This window comes from Protopterus annectens, chromosome 2.part0 (genome assembly GCF_019279795.1).
Source record: "Protopterus annectens isolate FY-2018-M chromosome 2.part0, PAN1.0, whole genome shotgun sequence".
Lineage (NCBI taxonomy): Eukaryota > Metazoa > Chordata > Ceratodontiformes > Protopteridae > Protopterus > Protopterus annectens.
The window spans coordinates 1,410,526,921-1,410,544,784 of record NC_056728.1 but is presented as its reverse complement, the minus strand read 5'-3'; the positions used below and the strand labels follow the sequence as shown (position 1 = coordinate 1,410,544,784).

Genomic DNA, 17,864 nt, shown 5'->3' with positions numbered 1-17,864 from the left:
ATAACAAGGTGCAGTGCATCAAGAACTGTCCACAGAATGTCAGATATTGAGTACTTTTAAATACTCAAGGAAATAGAAGATGCTGAAGAAACCAAGAATATAGAGCTTATTCCAAAGTTAAAATGATGCCAAGGATTGAACGTTTCATTAGAAGAAATGCCTTCTGACTATGCACAAAGTTTGAATTTTTGATGTAAACAGCCCATGACACAGTGTATAATAAACATTAAACGTTATAATGGAGTATTAGAAATTAACACCTCCTTGGTGTACTTCATACATATGTACAGACTGACTCACATGCAAATATGTATAATCACACCTTTATAGCTTAAAATAGAGAGATGTCACAGAAGGGATCACAAATAAAATGGTAATGAGCTACCCACAGGAAGTTACTGGGCATGAGGTGCACCTCTTAACATCAGCAGCAATGAAAGTAAAGCTTAAATGCGTGTCTTATGTCTATGCATTATTCATTAAGCAGCCAAACAATCCACTGCTGTGGGAACAGTCTGTTACATATCCCTTAATCTTCATGACTAGAGAAGAAAACATTTATATCAATAATCCTTACCCTGATGAGTAAGAATAGGTAGAGAGTTACAAAGACTGTAGGTAGTATTTAGAAAATATTGCTACCATCTCTTTAAAGCAATTACCTGCTCCCAGAACACCTCTACCTCGGAACATGAATATTTGATAGGTTTTAACATCTGAAGCCACTGCTTGGTGTTTGCATTCACACTCTGCTAATACTTTAAATTCCCAGTTCTGTTTGCTGGAATCACAAACAACTGGTTTGAGATTCCTCCCAGCACTAAATATCTACTGTAGAAATCTCTTGCTCATACTTCCAATAGCTCTAAAGTGTACCAAGATTTATCAAAATAACATTTACCCCATTTTAGAATCTGAATGTTTTAAATAGGTTTACTTGCAAATGCATTTCCTCATTTTGAATAGTGTCAATTGATCAACTTTACTATGGGCATTACGCCTAAAACCTAGTTACTAAATGTTATGTTTAACTACAGGCAAGAGGCTTCTGAAACCTACCAATTTCCACTGCAGAAATTAGCCTCTTCATCATTCAGAACTCAAAGATCATATCTACTCAATATCAGCGAAAATGAGTTCAAAGCCAAATTCATCATTCCTAACTTAGTTACTTTAGAATGGAAGCAGATACTGTAACGCAACACAAAAGCTGTCAAATAAGCTGTAGATCTATTATAGCACAAAAAAACAGATTAAACATGTCTGCGCAGAAGTGAGGAACACCACTCTCCCCCAGTTAACCCAATATTCCATGAACTATTCTAACTCCAAGATCACAAAACCTTGATGAGGATAAAACAATATTCTATGTCCCTCGTGGTTTTGTGATTTCAATGTTGTTTTAATGAAGCTGGTGATATGTGTAGCTCAGAAGGCTTGCATTTCTCCGGGGGGGGGGGGGGGTTGCAGTTTGCAACACATTACACAACTGCTGGTACCTATTCAGTGGTTGGAGAAATTAACTGCCATACTTCTTTACATTCACACTTTCAGTGAACTTTTAGGAAAATTGGGTATAATAAATTGCGCTATGCAATCGTTATTTTAGATTTGAGATGGACATGAAGTGGAGCCAGTCAAGTTTAAACCCTTGGCTTCCAACTGTGTTATAGAGTCATCTAAAATCAAAGAACCTAGAGAACACAAGTACTTGTGCATGAAAAAGTTCAGACTCCTACATAACCCTATTGAGACAATTTACACAAACACCATACATCTTTGATCATTCAGTTTTAAAGGAAAATCATAATCTTATCGTTGCTGCATTCCTTTCCATATTAACCACTGGTGACTGATACCAACTTGTTTTGTCAAGGACAGAATGCATCTCTCATTCTATGGCTTCCAGATATGGCTAAAGCCCTTGCTACCCCCAACAGTGCCTCTTTTGGTGCCCATCTAGTGGGCATCCCAAAGCAGTAGATAGCAATGTAACAAAAAAATGGTACTACCCAATCAGACCGAGTAGAAACAACAAAATATACTAGCAAACAATTTAGTGCACAGTTTTCCCCTGAAAAAAAACTACCTTAATTCCACAACTATACTACACTCCCTACACAAAGGAGCACATATTGAGGGCGTTTCCAAGACCAACAATTTAAATTTCATGGGGCCTGAAGTAGCACGCAAATTCCATTTTGTACTCGTAAGCTCTTAGTGCTACCAGCCCCCCCCCCCCAAAACACACAGCACTTAAAAGGACACATTTCTCAAAATGCTGCCCCAAGCACTTAATAAATGCTAGTAACATTTTCAGCTGTTCTCCCTAAAACTATTAAAAAATATTGTTTTTAGATTAGCAACATTGCATCTGTTAAAGGCTTTCACACAGACAGCTGTAGACATATGACCTGAAAAAAAAGTCATGTTGATGTGATGCTCAGAAAAAGATGTACTCAGTGGAGTACAAATAGAGTATGCCTGGCTACACCCATAGGCCTGGTAATTTACACAGAGATGCCCAACACTTTAAGAACTTCAACGGCGTCCAAGGATCAGGTCTACATGGTGTACCACCCTCTGGTAAGAGTACAAGCTTCCGTGGGCCAACCACATGAACTTCCGCAGTCAGATTTTTTCCTAGGTACTTTTTGTCTCTGTGCCTGTATGCCATCAAGCCTCTCAACAAATAGACTTGGGTCCATTCATTCCATCTTGGTGGGAGTCGTCCCCAGATCCAAAGGGAAGAAAGCAATTAAAAGGTGTGGTCATTTTTGTAGCCATAAGGGTTGTTTGCACCATCAATGACATTTTAGCTATGTGAGCATTCTTTATGTAGCCTATCCCCTCCCCTAGGCAAAGGGGGTGGTTTACAACTCTTATCACCATGGGGGCCACTATGCCCTCCCCTACACAACTGCACTTGCTCAAAGGCTACCACTTCAAGGAGGCTTCTTGCATCACATTCACATCCCATAGCATACGCTGCCCTATTTCTCCAAAAGCTAATCTGTCAATTCACGCAAATTGTTTCACATTTAGGTGTTTTTCTGGGTTACATATTAGCAAAACTCTTTCCATCCCTATACTACTCAATTTAGGCAAAGTGAAATTACTAGACATTCTAATCTGACAAATTCCAATCTATCACAGATCTGCATGGTTCTGCTCAAAAACCTCAGAGGTAAAAATACATCCGACTTGAAACCCTTCCTTTACCATGAGGACATGCGCATCTCTAGCGCTACTGGTTCCAAACTACGAAAGCTCTCCTATTCCAGGGTTCATCACCAAACACTCATTAAGGACCACTAGAAGTGGCAGGCACAGCTATATTAGAGATCTCATCACAAATAACCTCAGCCTTGACTAAGAAGTCAAAATCAATCTTGTTTTTTTTTTTTTTTGTTTTGTTTTTTTAACTTAAAGATTGGCAATTACATGTTCCTCTCTATTTCTCTGGAGACCTATGTCAAATGCTTAAAATCATACTCCCCTGCAGAAAGTCAAACACCCTTTCACTATGATATTTTAATTGCCCAAATACCAACTGTCGTCCTATACCTATAACTTACATCCAAGTATTTTTAGATATCAAGTCTAGACCTTGGAGCAAATAACTCTGGCTATAAGAGATCCAGATCCCCAGACTTTGTTTTAATGAACTCCCCTGCCCTCTGCTCAACCCCAAAAAGTACTGCCCTCATTAAATTAGCCTATGAAGCCATCATCTTCTGTCTCTAGACCAACCTCCCTAGTCCCAGCAGCCTGTCTACAATCAAATTCCTGAAAACTTGTCACTGAAGCCCTAAAAATTGAACTGTAAGCCCTATTAAATCACACACAAAAAAAACCCTTTTCTTATAATGGAAAGAATAAAATACAAACATCTAAATCTGGTGGGGAAAAAAGAATCAGCAACTTAAAAAACAAGAAACAAAAACTTGTATGAATCTCCCCACAGCTCATTAAACAAAACTTAAAATTACTAAGAACTTGAGAATACCGTGAAAAGCACCAAAACTGCCCATGAACACAAAATTGCAAGCTACACTAAAAATAAAAAGACAGCTTTGAAATCCTTTTTAACACTGCTTTGCAGACAGCAGAGGCGTTCATCAAGACAAGTTCTAGGATATTTGGGCCTCTTAAAGGCAGAATAATTATTTGGCAGAAAATCTAGACTCGATAGAGTAAAGTTTGGATGCAACAGTTTTATAGGTTTAGAATGACCAGTTGACATTTTAGTAATTAAATCTTCATACTGCTTGCAAAATCTGCAATACACTGATTTCACAGCATGCAAGGTAAATGATACTACTACACTAATTCAGAATGTACAATATCCTGGCTAATAAATTCATCTTTAATTGTGATCCACCTACTATGACCTTAGCCCCACCCCCTAATACCAGCTCACACCAACCAAGTCGCAATTAAAAAAGGTGCTATAATCACAGTTTCACCTTGAAAATGCAAAGCAATGTAACCAATGTGCTTGCAGAGAACTCGCATCAAGGGAATTTACCTAGACACCATGATCAGAATTTAGGGGCAGAGACATAAGGACTCTGTATCAGTATCTCACTGATGTCATTTGTTGTGGGCTCCTGTCCAAATCCCATCTGCCCTTATTCTCCTCATCACAGAATCAATGTTCCATTCCGCGTGTACAGCCAAAAAAAAAGTTTCCCCAACTAGAAAGATTCCCAACATTTTCTAACCAAAATAATACAAGGTTTAAAAAGAACCACTCATTTACAGAGATAAGCACAGAATTTTCTTACTTTAAAACTCCTATGAGGTGACGATCTGCCCCTTGACCCTTGAAGCATTTCAAACATGCTCTCTGCAACCTCCCTTTCTCAGGAAAGAAAACTTTCAATTAATACTCACTCCAAATACCTAGTTGGACAGCAAAATATCAAGACATGATCAGGGATAAATGAACTATTCAGCAGTACTTAAATCCCCATGGCAACACTAAACCTTTAATAAAAATGAATGTAAGGGATCTCAAAGTCATCCCAAAAGTCACTGGTTATAAACTTGTAATTATGCCAAACTAAATATAACCATAAGCCCACATTTCTTCTCTGCATCGTATTTCCTCCAGCTCCTCCCTACTTCCTTCCCTGCTAGAATAATCAAAGATGAAAATGTCCCTCTCTCTTCCCCTCCAAATTAACTCTACCTCTTACAATCATCTTCTGAACTAGTAGCTCGCCCTCAAAGCTCGTCTTCTATGGGCTGCTAGCAAAAGCCTACAGTGGTCGAACCCATTTCTGAACACACAATTAAACATGCATAACTAACACAATGTTTTTATCTTTAAAATGTTTCACTTTAAAATCCTTTTAACTGCTTGGTGCTTCAGTAACATACTACAAAGACAACAAGCTTGTGTCAGCAATCTTTGTGAACACCACAACGACAACGGACTCCCATCAGCCTCCCTCTGCCCTAAAGATGTTTTCTATGATACCCCTGTCTGCAAATTCTTTGACAGATTATCTCTTCGAGAATTTTGCATTACTGTGAAAGGTGCACTTACCCATCAAGTCTAGAAGAAGGAGAACCACAATGTTCAGTCCTTTGGACCTTTATTACTTACCACTTTGCAGTCAATGGTTTCCCCTGTGCAGGGCCTCAACTCAGTTCATATTTACAAGTAGGCGAGTTACCCGTCTACACCCACAACTATGAAAAGACAGACTACTTTACTAAAGGACAATCTAAAACATTAAATACCTGCTGATAAAGAAGCCCTGCATATCCTACTCTAACAACAGTCAGTCTGTCACAGATGAATGGCAATTTCCTTAAATTAATTCAGATTAACTCTCGATCCAGCCTCCAACTGGCAAAACTTATGGCAAATATTTTACATAGTAAAAAAAATTATCAGTTTAATTCCTAAGGTAATAGAAACATTATCAAGGAGACCTACTTCCTGCAGTCTGACTACTATGCCTGAAACAATGTATCCATCAATAATGAAACCTGCCCATCTCAAGACCAGTTTAAACTAAACTATGGAGTGCAATTTGTCTTCCAAGCCCTTACCAGCCAATATTATCAGACTGCAACAAGATGGAACATGAACTTATATACATCAAAACAGGATTTTTAGAGCAACAGGCACCCCTTGATCATCATTTCCCCAAGGAAAGAAGCAAGACCTGAGTAATGGTTCATTTACAAGATTCCCAAACTCTTTCCAAAATAAAAATGCTTAATGTATCCTCCTTCAGTAAAAAGATTAAATGTTACCTAAAAACACATTCAGACACTTGGCTCTGCATTGGCTTGGCACCCTGTTCAGGCTTACTGCCATGCACCAGAGTGCCAGCACAAAGTCTGGCTCCCCCATCCTGAAATAGATTAGGCAAGTTACAGGACAACGAAGTATCTTCAAAGAACTGCTTGAATTATGTTGGATCAAGTCCAAACAAATCAACTTAAAAAAATAAATTTATGTAATGCCCCACACCTTATGACAGATAAGGATGTACATAAACTTTATAGCATGAACACATGTATCAAGCCTACTATAAGATTATCATGGATGTTTGTGCACTAATGGCAGCCATCTGCAGAACTAGCTCATACAAGACCAGGAGAGACAAACTTTAACAAATGGCAGCATATCGTTTATTACCCTTTGTAAAATGTCCAAATTTTCATGCTTATTTAAGATGCACCAAGCCTGGCTAAAACAAAGGTTTGCTTACAGGGAAGACCACCACCACCACCATACAAACTAAAGAACAGTTTTATTTACTAACATATCCAAATAAAACAGCATTCCTTTAGGATGGGAAAAGACCTAAACAGGATTGAGAAACAAGAACTGATCTTAAAAACCCAGACCTAAAAGGCCACAGTGTCACTCGGAGAAACCAGCGTTTCAATTAATGTTCCAATATGACAACTCACATCTATGCAGTTACCAGTGTTCAAGTAAACAATGTTTCAACCACACACATTTCCATTTCATAAAAACTATAAACTGCAGTAGGGAGCATTTTCAAGATCCCCCCCCAAAAAATATTTTTCAGGCTGCAAATACTACCACTCCTAGTCACTGAATTTCTGAAAATACAGTACTTTACTCACTTAGAGCTACATACAGTACCCTATCTCCTGCAAATATTTTTTTTATTTACTGTCATTTGTTAACCGGGTTAGTCCAACTAAGGCAAAGGCCCATTTTCAGTGGAGACCCGATTAGAAAAGCTCCAATTACAAATTACAGTCCTAGAAAAAAAAATTACAATCTTACAAACAAGATAAATTACATCTCAAAAGAGTTACAGCAGTAAAGTAGTTTCATACTAAAAATGTTTTGTTCAAAAAATGAAATGAAAATAGTGTACAGTATATACATGATGGTGAGGAAACTAAGGGAAAAACATATGAGTTATGTAGACATAGAGGGGACAGGAGGAGGAAATCTAGGGGAAAACAAAGCAGTTATTTACACAGAGGGAGCTGGAGGAGATTTCCAGTGAAGAGGGGTTAGGTGAGAAAGGAAGAGATAAAATGGTGGGTACAAGAAAGAGGTTGTAAGAATTCAGGTAGCAGCCAGACATGGGCAGGACCAAGTGTTCTGTAGGCATTGCTTGAGTGCTAGTTTGAACCGTGATTTATTGGAGATAGGTCTTAAAATTTCAGGAAGGGAGTTCCATGCGTAGGCAACTGAGTATTTACATAATGATTTACCTTTTAGAAGGTTTGTATATGTCAAAGAGGGTGTTTATCTGATAAGCAAAGTTGACGTTGGGGGTTATATAGTGATATGAACTTGGACATAGAGGAGCAGAATGTAGGGTTGTAGATGACTGAGTGTATTATAAGGAGTTGTGGAAGGAAAAGTTGATTTGTGAATTCAGGCCATTGTAAGGATTTCATGGCAGGGCAGTGATAGGATTTATACAGTAGGTTAGTAGCATATTTACCTATTTTATTGTAGGTTTGTTCTACTTTGCAGAGAAGACTGACGGTTAGTAAGAATAGGGGCAGCATATAGTAGACTGGGTAAGAGGAGAGAGAAGGCTAAAGTGGGTTTTGAGGAGTTAGAAATACATTTGTGGTTATGGTATAGAAGGCCAAGTTTTTGGTGATCTTTTTTTATGCATAAATTGACATACATGTCGAATTTTAGTTCATCGTCAATAGTAATACCAACTAATTTGGTATGAGGATCGGGTTTGATGATGGTGTTGAGGGAAGTGATGGAGGAGGAGAGTTTATAATGTGAAAGACTTTTTAAAGGAATAACAAGAGTTTAGTTTTTTCGGGGTTTATAGTGGATTGTTAGTGAGCGAAGTCTCTATGGAGGTAAAATATCTTGGGTACGTGAAAGGAGTTCAGGGATGGTGTTAACTGTGGTTATGAGACTGGAGTCATCAGCATATTGTAGGAGGGTTGAGAGGTTAGTAGCAGAGTGCAAGTTATTGGTAAAAATGTAGAACAAGAGTGGACCCAGGACAGAACCTTGAGGAACTCCGATGTTGATGGGCAGAAAAGAAGAAAGTGGTTTGCCAGCGTATATATTGAAGTCTGTTTGAAAAGTAACTGGAGAACCAGAATATGGAGAAGGGGAGATGTGAAGGTCTGAAACTTTAGTTAACAGTTTAGAGTGGGAGACTGTATCGAAGGCTTTAAAAAGCCTGAGAAATAGACTGGAGAGAAGGCCGTTATCATGGGCTTCTGCTACTGTTTTGAGTGAGAGAGAGAAGTGCAGTAGAGGTGCTGTGGTGTGGTCTAAAACCGTGCTGAGAGGGGAGTTAGGAGATTATTTTCAAGCAAGTATTTGAGTAGCTGTGAGTGAATGCATTTCTCAAGCATCATGGACAGTGGGGGAAAGTATAGCTATGGGACGATAGTTGGAGAGGTCAGTGGAGTTACCTCCCTTGTGGAGTGGGCTTGTGTAAAAGGATTTCAATATGTTGCGGACGACAGCCTCGGTAATAGAGCGATTTATAAGGATAGAAATAGGGTAAGCAATAGAGCTGGCAGAAATTTTAAGAAAGTGGGGGGGGGTAAATTGTCAGAGGGAGAGCAGGGTTTCAGTTTGTTCAAAAGGGATTTGATAGAGGAAGGCGGAACAGGATGAAAGGAGAAAGTATTAGAGGAAGATGGACTGTGAGGTAGGGATGGAGAAGAGGGGGAGGGACTGTGTTATGTTAGTTTCTGAATTGTGTCCAAGAAATACTGATTTAAGAGAGTAGCAGTTTCTATGGGAGTATTGTGAGGGAATGGGTTGGGGGTAGAAGAGGTACTGGGGTGGGACAGTGGACCAAAACTTTTTAGGTTTGTGTATCGACTGCAGTGTTTGGAAGCAAGTAATGCTTTTTTTTTGTCTTTGATAAGTTGTTTTACATGCGTTTCCAAGTTCTAAGATTAGAGCAGGGTTGGGGTTTTATTTTTTATTCAGTTTTTCCAAGCAATATCCCACTGCTGCATGGCAATGCATGTTTGCTTAGTGACCCAGGCAGCAGAGTTGGATTTCACCCTAACTTTTCTGGAGGAGGCCATGCTGTTCAAAATATCTAGGAATAGGTTGTCGAATGCAATGATATCATTAAGAGGCAGGTTAGGAAGGGAGGTCCAGTTAATTCTGGCCAGAGTGGAAATGAATTTATCTGGGTCAAATAGGGTCAGGTCGCATTGTTCTCTGTAGAGGTGCTGCTTAGGTGTCAGTTGAGACTATCTATAGATATAGGTGGGGGAATGGTCACTCAGAGTTGGGAAGTAGACCAGGATTGTTATACGCAGAAGCGATCAAAAATAAGGATCCAGTCAAGGGTGGAGTCAGAAGGGGAGTTAGTATTAGTTCTAGTAGGGGAAGACATTAGTTGTTGGAAGCCATATAGAATGATGGCATGTGTAGTGGGAGAGAGAGAGGACCAATCAATATTAACATCACAGAGTATAATGGTTTCATAGGGAATGTTTAGGGTTAGCCATGATATGAAGTGTTCTACAATAGGGATGTTGTTGCCTAGAGGGCTATAGATGGATAGGATAGCAATTTTTTTATTGGGGTTGAGGTGGCAGTTAATTAGTATTTCTGCAGGGACAAAGGTAGGTAAGGGGTAGAGAGCACACATAGGTAGGTACTAGGCTATCTGCCCAAAGGCATTTATAAGCCTAGCCAGAATGTGTTTGCTTTCGCTGCCCAGTTAGATTAGTTCCCTGTGCCTCTGTCCAGCAGAGCCACTGAAGTGATCCCCGGGGTAAACTTTATGTTTCCCATCCACTCGTCAAGGTTTCTCTTGAAGAGCGTTAGCGAGGGGCTCTGCCTAATGTAGATTGGAATCTTGTTCCAAAGCATGGGAAGTCTCTGGGACAGGAATCTATCCCTCCAGCACGTCCTATTTGTTGTGGTGAGGTTTAGATCCCTAGAGCGTGTGGCTCGAGGAGATAAAGTTTTCTTTAGGTGGAGCATGTCCATCAATTCTGGGTAGGACATGGCTTGTATGTCAGGTACAAATCACCTCTGAGTAGGCGGTATGCAACAGAGTACAGTTGGAGTTTCTTCAGTCGAGCTGCATCGGTATCTCTCAGAGGCCAGTGATCCTCTTTGTGAGGTACTTCTGTGGTCTTTCCAGCTGTTGCAGGTGTCTTGTAAGGTACATCCCAAATGGGGCGTTGTACTCTATGATGGGTCTGATGAGTAGAGGGGCACAATGACCTCTTTTGATCTGGATGTGAACCCTTTTGTGATTAGGTGGGCAACATAGAAGGATTTTCTAACCACTCTGGCAATGTGATTATCAAAGGAGAGATTACTATCTACTTGGGTCCCCAGATCCCTTATTACGTTTTCCATATTTAGGGGACTACCACCTATGTGGTAGTTTGTGGGTACTTTGTTTTTTCCAAAGGGGATGACTATGCACTTTTTGGCATTTAGCTTGAGGCCATGATTTTGACACCAGGTATCCATCTCAGCGAGACCCTTTTGGAGGATGTCTGTGTCAGCCGGAGAGTCAATTATAGCCCCTAGTTTGCAGTCGTCTGCGAACTTGGTCAGCCATAGTCCTCCTGTGCTTGCCTGTACCTCTGAGAAGTATATGCCTAACAGGAAGGGCCCTAGGACTGAGCCCTCGGGAACACCACTTGTAACCAGTTTAGAGTCAGACCTAGCTCCCGCAACTCTCACCATGTGGGTTCTGTCCGTGAGCCAATTGCCAACCCATCTTGTGTCACAGGGGTTTATGTTCAGGCTGGTAAGCTTGTCTAACACCAGAATTGGGAATGGTGTTGAAGGCCTTTGCAAGGTCTAGATAGGCTGTGTGTACCACCTTTCCCTCATCTATAGCCTTTGTAACTGTGTCAAGGAAGTCAACCAGGTTTAGGAGGCATGATCTGCCCTTAAAGAAGGCGAACTGGGTAGGGTCCAGTGTTTGGAGGTTCTCAATGTCTCTGTCAAGGAGTTCCATGATGATGCGCTCCATAACCTTGCAGACTAAGCTAGTCAGGCTTATAGGGTGATAGTTCCCGGAGTCTGTTGTGGCTGCACCTTTGTGGAGCAGAATAACCGTTGCTGTGCGCCACTCTAGGTACATAGCCTGTGGAGAGGCTGAGTTTGAAAAGTGTGTTTAGGTGAGGGGTTAGTTTGTCTTTGAGCTCATGTAGGACACAGCCTGCGACACCGTCTGGTCCCACTGATGCTGTGTTTTTGGCTTTGGAGAGGACTGTTTTAACCTGAGTGTCTGTGATTACAGGGGTTCTACATTCTTCTGGTATGGTTATGGGCCCTTTTGAGTGTGAACGTGCAGTGAAGTTTGCACTGAACCTGTCTACCAGGATGTTGGCAATATAGGTTGGTTCAGTGTATGTTGTGCCATTCTGCACCAACTCCGAGCAGATCTGAGCACTGCCACTTAGACCCTTGACATAGCTAAAGAATGCCTTGTGGTTATCTTTGGAGTCCTTGGCAATTTTTCTTTCGAAACTCACCTTAGAAGATTTTATGAGGGATCATAGTTTCTTGCTGATACTGATCAGAGATGTCTTCCCTTCTTGGCATTTTACTCTTTTCTGTACTAGTTTCCTCCTTCTGTTGTATAGCTTGTTTATGGCAGGGGTCCACCAGACTGGTTTCTTTTTCTTGGAGGAGTGAGTCTTGGTTTTGCTTGGGATAGCATGATCCATGCATTCTTGTAGGTGCCTGCAGAATGCATTAGTAAAGGATTTTGCAGCTTGGACAGCGTTATCCTTTAGCATGGGGGCTTTGAAACTTGCCACCTCAGTCTTAAGTAATGTGAAGTTTGCTTTTGAAAAGTTTTTCACGGTGGTTTCCTTGTCCAGGGGTGGGGGCGGAATGTGGATATCCAAAGTGATTTGTTTATGGTCAGATCTAACCAACAAGCGGTTGACCTCTGGTGTGGAACACCGGTCACCCATGTTGGTGATGACCAGGTACAATACGTTGTCACCTCTGGTGGGAGTGCTGACCAGTTGATCCAGGGCATTTGAGTTTATAAATTCTAGGAAATGTTGGGCAAGGGAGTAAGTACTTGAGTAGTTCTCCCAGTTAATGTTTGGGTAGTTGAAATCACCCACTATGAGGGTGTTTGGAAGGACCTTTAGGTTTCCCAGTGTTTCCATAAACACAGAATGGGGGGTCCTGGGACATGGTGGGTGATCTGTAGCAAGCTACAATTTGAATTGTAGTTTTGCCTGTTAGTTGCACGTGGATGATCTCTGAAGCATCATGCTGTGCCACTAACTTGGAGGTGTGGGTATCCTTGATGCATATGGATACTCCCCCGCCTTTTGTATTTCGGTCCGGGTTCTGTGGCCGAAATGTATGGTACGAGTTGTAGCCTAGTAGTGCTGGGGTGCTCTCTGGTGCCTTAAACCAGGTTTCTGTTACTGCACATATATTGATTTTCTCCATATTGAGGAGTGCCTCAAGTGCGTGCATTTTGAGGTTTAGACTTCTGGCACTGAGTAGCATTACCCTCAGAATTTTTGTTACTTGTGCTCTTTACGGTGGTGGGTTTGTCTTTTGAGCCTTGCCTAAAAAAAGGCACTATGGGGGTGGCATGAGCCTTGGCCAGTATTCGAAAGCCTAAGGGTGACAGGTGCAAGCCGTCTCTAGCGAAGCAGCGTGGCTTATCAAGCATGACATCCCAGGCAGACAAACACTGGATCCCCTTTGAATGACACCAGAAACTTAGCCAATTGTTGAAATTGATATTTTTTTCTTTATAGCGTGATATCATTCTTGGTGAGGGCAGGATGCTACTCAGGGTCATACTGGCCTGGGATATGTACAGCTCTTCCATGTCTCTTTTCATGTAGTCCACATGCACACAAAACTATAAACCAGTATTTATCAGTGTCTTTTTTCCAACCAAATAAGAACTACATGACTTTATAAAGACAACTGGCTCAATACACACAAAAAGGAGAGGGTTCTTCAATGGCAACTAAAGTCAGTGTCTTTCATCAAAATAACTGGATCATCAAACACAGTGAAAAATACCAAACACACAATAACAAGTTTACTCAGTCTTTCAGAAAAAAAGAAACAGGGATTCTCAAACAGTGAAATCTAGTAAAAGAGAAATTTGATTATCTTCAATCATCATTGTCCAACTTGTGGATAGTGGAAATACTGCTCGTCTCCTACCACTTGACATGAAAAGTTGATACACACTGGTAACAGAATAAAACAAACAAGAGAGCCATTTCTAATCAAATAGAAGCCCAGCCATTCTACACAGCACAGAGCATCTAAAGAGGAAGCCAAACAATACACAATTTCAATAACTGTTATCTTACAGCACAGGAAAAAAAATTTACCACTCTGCTGCTCTCATCAATTTGGTAATACCTGAAGTGCTATATCGAGTCCTGAAAGCTTCTATTACAAATATCAGCCAAACAGGAAAAAAAAAAAAAAAAAAAAAACTGCCACCCATCACTTTTTCTTCTCTCAAACCACAGAGTTTCTCCTCTCAATCACAGCCAAGAGACTTTTGCTACTTTCAGAACTGTTAATATTAACCCTGAACCTGTTATTTTCTGGAACCTTAATCATGCAGATAACTAAAAATGTTTTTGAAGCTTTTCCCTCAGGCCTCCACTATAAAGGGATCTTACATAGTAAAGCAGTAGCGTTGTTGCCTCACAGCAAGAGGTTCTCCTGGGCGTCGGGTTGGCAACTCGGCACCATCAAAATCACTGACAATCATTAGCAGACCAGAGTGCTGCTGTGGCGACCCCAAACCAGGAAAAGCCGAAAAGACAAACAACATGATCCAGTCAGACCTTCCCAGTAAACAAAAAACCTAAGTGTACTATCTTAAAAGACACTACCTTTAACTACACAATGGAGAAAAATTATGAGGAGAAAAAAAGTATAATAACTTGTATTGCTACACATATGCACTATATTCATACAAGCATTATATTGCAAAAATTATACGCATCTATGAATACTTTAAATAGTATAAGTAATTTTTCAAAGATCTCTGCATAACATGCTTACTAAGCAGAGTACTCCACCGAAAAGTATCTTTTCTAACTGAAGAGATGCAACAGCTTAAACTGAAGAGGACACAAAATGCTTACTTTTCAATGTTAACGTGTGTGCATGTTAGGGTGAAGACAATGAGGTCAGAGTAACAAATACATCTGCACTACACATGATAATCTGCTAACCTAACTTAAGAATTCAGTCTTCAGCTCACATGATGTGTGTTTACTCCCATAGGCTACAACAAAAAAGTTGTGTGGGGGGGACTATCCAATTGTGAAACTGTGCAGACAAACAGTTTGGAGACTATCAGAACCCTTAAACTTCCTCCTTGTGCCAATTAATTCTAACGTATTATGTTTTATTTATGCTACACAAAATAAGCATATGTAGTGGAAAGAAATAAAAATACAAATCTATCAAAATCCAAAAAATATAGCTTCCAGCCACAACTCTCAATTATCTCAGATTTTGTCTCAAAGTTTTGCTCTGTCCCTTCCAAAACTGTCGATTTTGGAAGAAAAGGTAAATGATTACACTTAATAAATAAGGACAATTAATTAGTGTTATAACCTTATTTTACTTCAAAAAGTGTATGGTAATTCACATGTTATTAATCTGTTATATATATATATATATATATATATATATATATATATATATATATATATATATACACATACACACACACACATTGTTTTTCCTGACAATGTTAGAAGCACTGGGGCTATATATCAAGCCACAACAGGTCTATAATCATATAAACTAATGTCTCTAAAAACACGTATGTAGCTATCTTACAGAGAAAACAGCAAGTCTAAAAACAATGACTCTAATAGCTGTTGACTGAACAGTTAAAAATGATACACAAATTAAGTTGGGGGGGGGGGGGGGCAACTCGACTAATTAGGATATATATTTTTTAAAAGCCAGGTAGATCAAGGCCGGGGGTTGGGTATCGCGTAAAATGCAAACTGAAAACGAAATAACACACGGACTGTAACCCATTCCAGAGATTCAGTACAACAAAAAGTAAAGGTGAAAAAACACTTATTCCTATAGAACAAAAATCCCTCACATGCCTTACCAAGTACACTAAGGTCAAAGGCCTAATACAGTTTGGTAAAACTTGAGTTTTAATATAAACATATCTATCCCTTAGCTAAAAGGTCAACTGACGATACACTTACTTTTACTAATATTCAGAGACTGTAAGAAAATTCGTTTCGCTGGCATTTTCTGCAGTGTTATTTTAAATGGCCTCCTCTTGATTAAGATGTTGAAATCGCAGAAAGCTGCACTCGATTATTTTGTGCTGCTCAGAATCAGACAAGTTTCATTCACTACAGTGTAATCGAGTGAGGGTTTTTTCTTTCGTTTTCCCACGGCATGTGCAACTGTACATATTTTCGCGGAATGTCCAGATTTTTGTCTCAAGTTTTTGGTTTGTTTTTAATAAAATTGTGGTTTTCTGTCAAATCACTGTCAAACTGTTGAGGGTCGACTTAGAAAATAATGACAGACATTTGAGTTTCAAACTTAATACCCTTCAGGAAATTCATGCTAATGCAAAACCTGATATTGTATCAACTTTCTAAGTTTAATATTTAAAAAAGTGCCCCTGTTGCCCCCCCCCCCCATATCATTATTTATGACTTTGTCCAGATTTCTTGCTCCAAGAAGTTGAAAAGTATCCCACCGTGTCAGTGAATTTTTAATTGTATGCTAATTAGCTTATTTGCATTTTCTGTGTAGTATTTGGGGCAAATGCAGAATTGAATTCATTTGAGTATTTCAAAACTGATTTCCATAACATGAGCATACTTTAATTTATACGAACCGATTAAAACGTGGCTGTTGTTCAAAGCAGTATCCGATTAGTACATTTTATTTCCACCTGACCTGTACTAGTTTGTGCTTGTATCACTGGGAAGACTCATTTTATGCAGTTTGAAACTGTTAAACTGACCGTGAACTGAAGGTGCTATCTGGACATAAACTGCGTTAGTGCGAATAATAAGTGCAAGAGCTATAATAATGGAAAGTACGGGACCTTGCTTAAATACAGGTCCAGATACCCGTCGCTGCGCGAGGAGAAAAATACCACCCAACCTTTCAAGCGCACCTCATCATAAGAAACGTCCTGCATTTAGATTCTTAAAAATGCTGTCTACCACAATGGAAGAGTCTGTCCAACATCCGTTGTTAAGATGTTTAAATAATACTTAATCATATTATTTCATTAAAAGAACCTTATATACACATAACATAGTTTAACCATGCTGTGAGCTTCCCAGTTGAAGGGTTTCGAACATCTATTAGTAAGTAAGTTAGCTTGTCCATTTGTTCTACATTATGAGAGGTAAGTGTTCCATATTTTGGTGATAGAAGGTTGGGGACTTAGTTTGGTTTATAAATGGTTTGCGATCAAATATGAGTATCACCAAAGGTTAATAATAAATAGAAACATTATAATTCCTTGATGACAGTTTTCTCCTCCCCCATAGTTTTATTTCTTTACCAAGCAGAGGGGAAAAAAGAAACTACATCCCATATACAATAATAGGTGTACGGGTGGGAGGGAGCCAACGGGCCAAAACAAGGGACATTTTTAAATATCACTATAATTCACTCAAAAAATAGCACATGTATTGCATCAACATTCATTTTTTTTCTAACAATGAGTATGAAACTAATGTCTAACATTACTGACCCTAATCTTCACTAACTTTGGATTTATGGACTAAGGGTTTGAGGAAAGCCCTTGTTTTTATTGTGCGCATCTCTCCGTTGAGTTTGCCTAGCTTCATTACTGCTAACCTTTATCTGTCACAGGCAATTATGTTCCTACCAAACCAGAACAAACAAAAACAGCGTTCTTACTATTGGTATTCATTCGGTAACAGGAAAGGAGCATCCTGCACTGCTGAAGGGGAGAAAACTGTCAAAATGTTACAGTGGAATAACTGTCCTTATTTCCAAGAAAGTAGTTTTGGGTAGAATATAAATATATGCCAATATAATTATCCTCACCTGCCAATAATATCTTACTATCACAGATCTGTGTCTTTGTCTTTTCCTTCTTCTTTCTCCATTGGAACCCCTCTCACAAACAGTATTATTATTATTATTATTATTATTATTACTACTCTTTTTATTTTGACCCTGATGCTCAGCTGAATGTCCATCTTGAAATTCTTTCTTTGTCAAATTCACATGCTCACTTCTATCCTAATGCATCCATCTCTTGTAACATTATTTGTACCATACACTTTTAAATACAGTCTAATACTGTTTGCTTTATAGTTACCTGCAAGGTGAATATTGACAAAGCAGACATTCTGATAAAATGTTATTA

General features: G+C 39.5%; 1 long non-coding RNA gene across 1 annotated transcript in view; it reads right to left on the bottom strand.

Moving 5' to 3' along the window:
• Nucleotides 1-16,084, bottom strand: part of LOC122793513 — a 119,623-nt gene extending 103,539 nt beyond the window's left edge. Inside the window, exon 1 of the long non-coding RNA XR_006363485.1 lies at nucleotides 15,697-16,084. This is a non-coding gene — a long non-coding RNA (uncharacterized LOC122793513). The remainder of the gene's footprint in view (nucleotides 1-15,696) is intronic.
• Nucleotides 16,085-17,864: the final 1,780 nt, after the last annotated feature.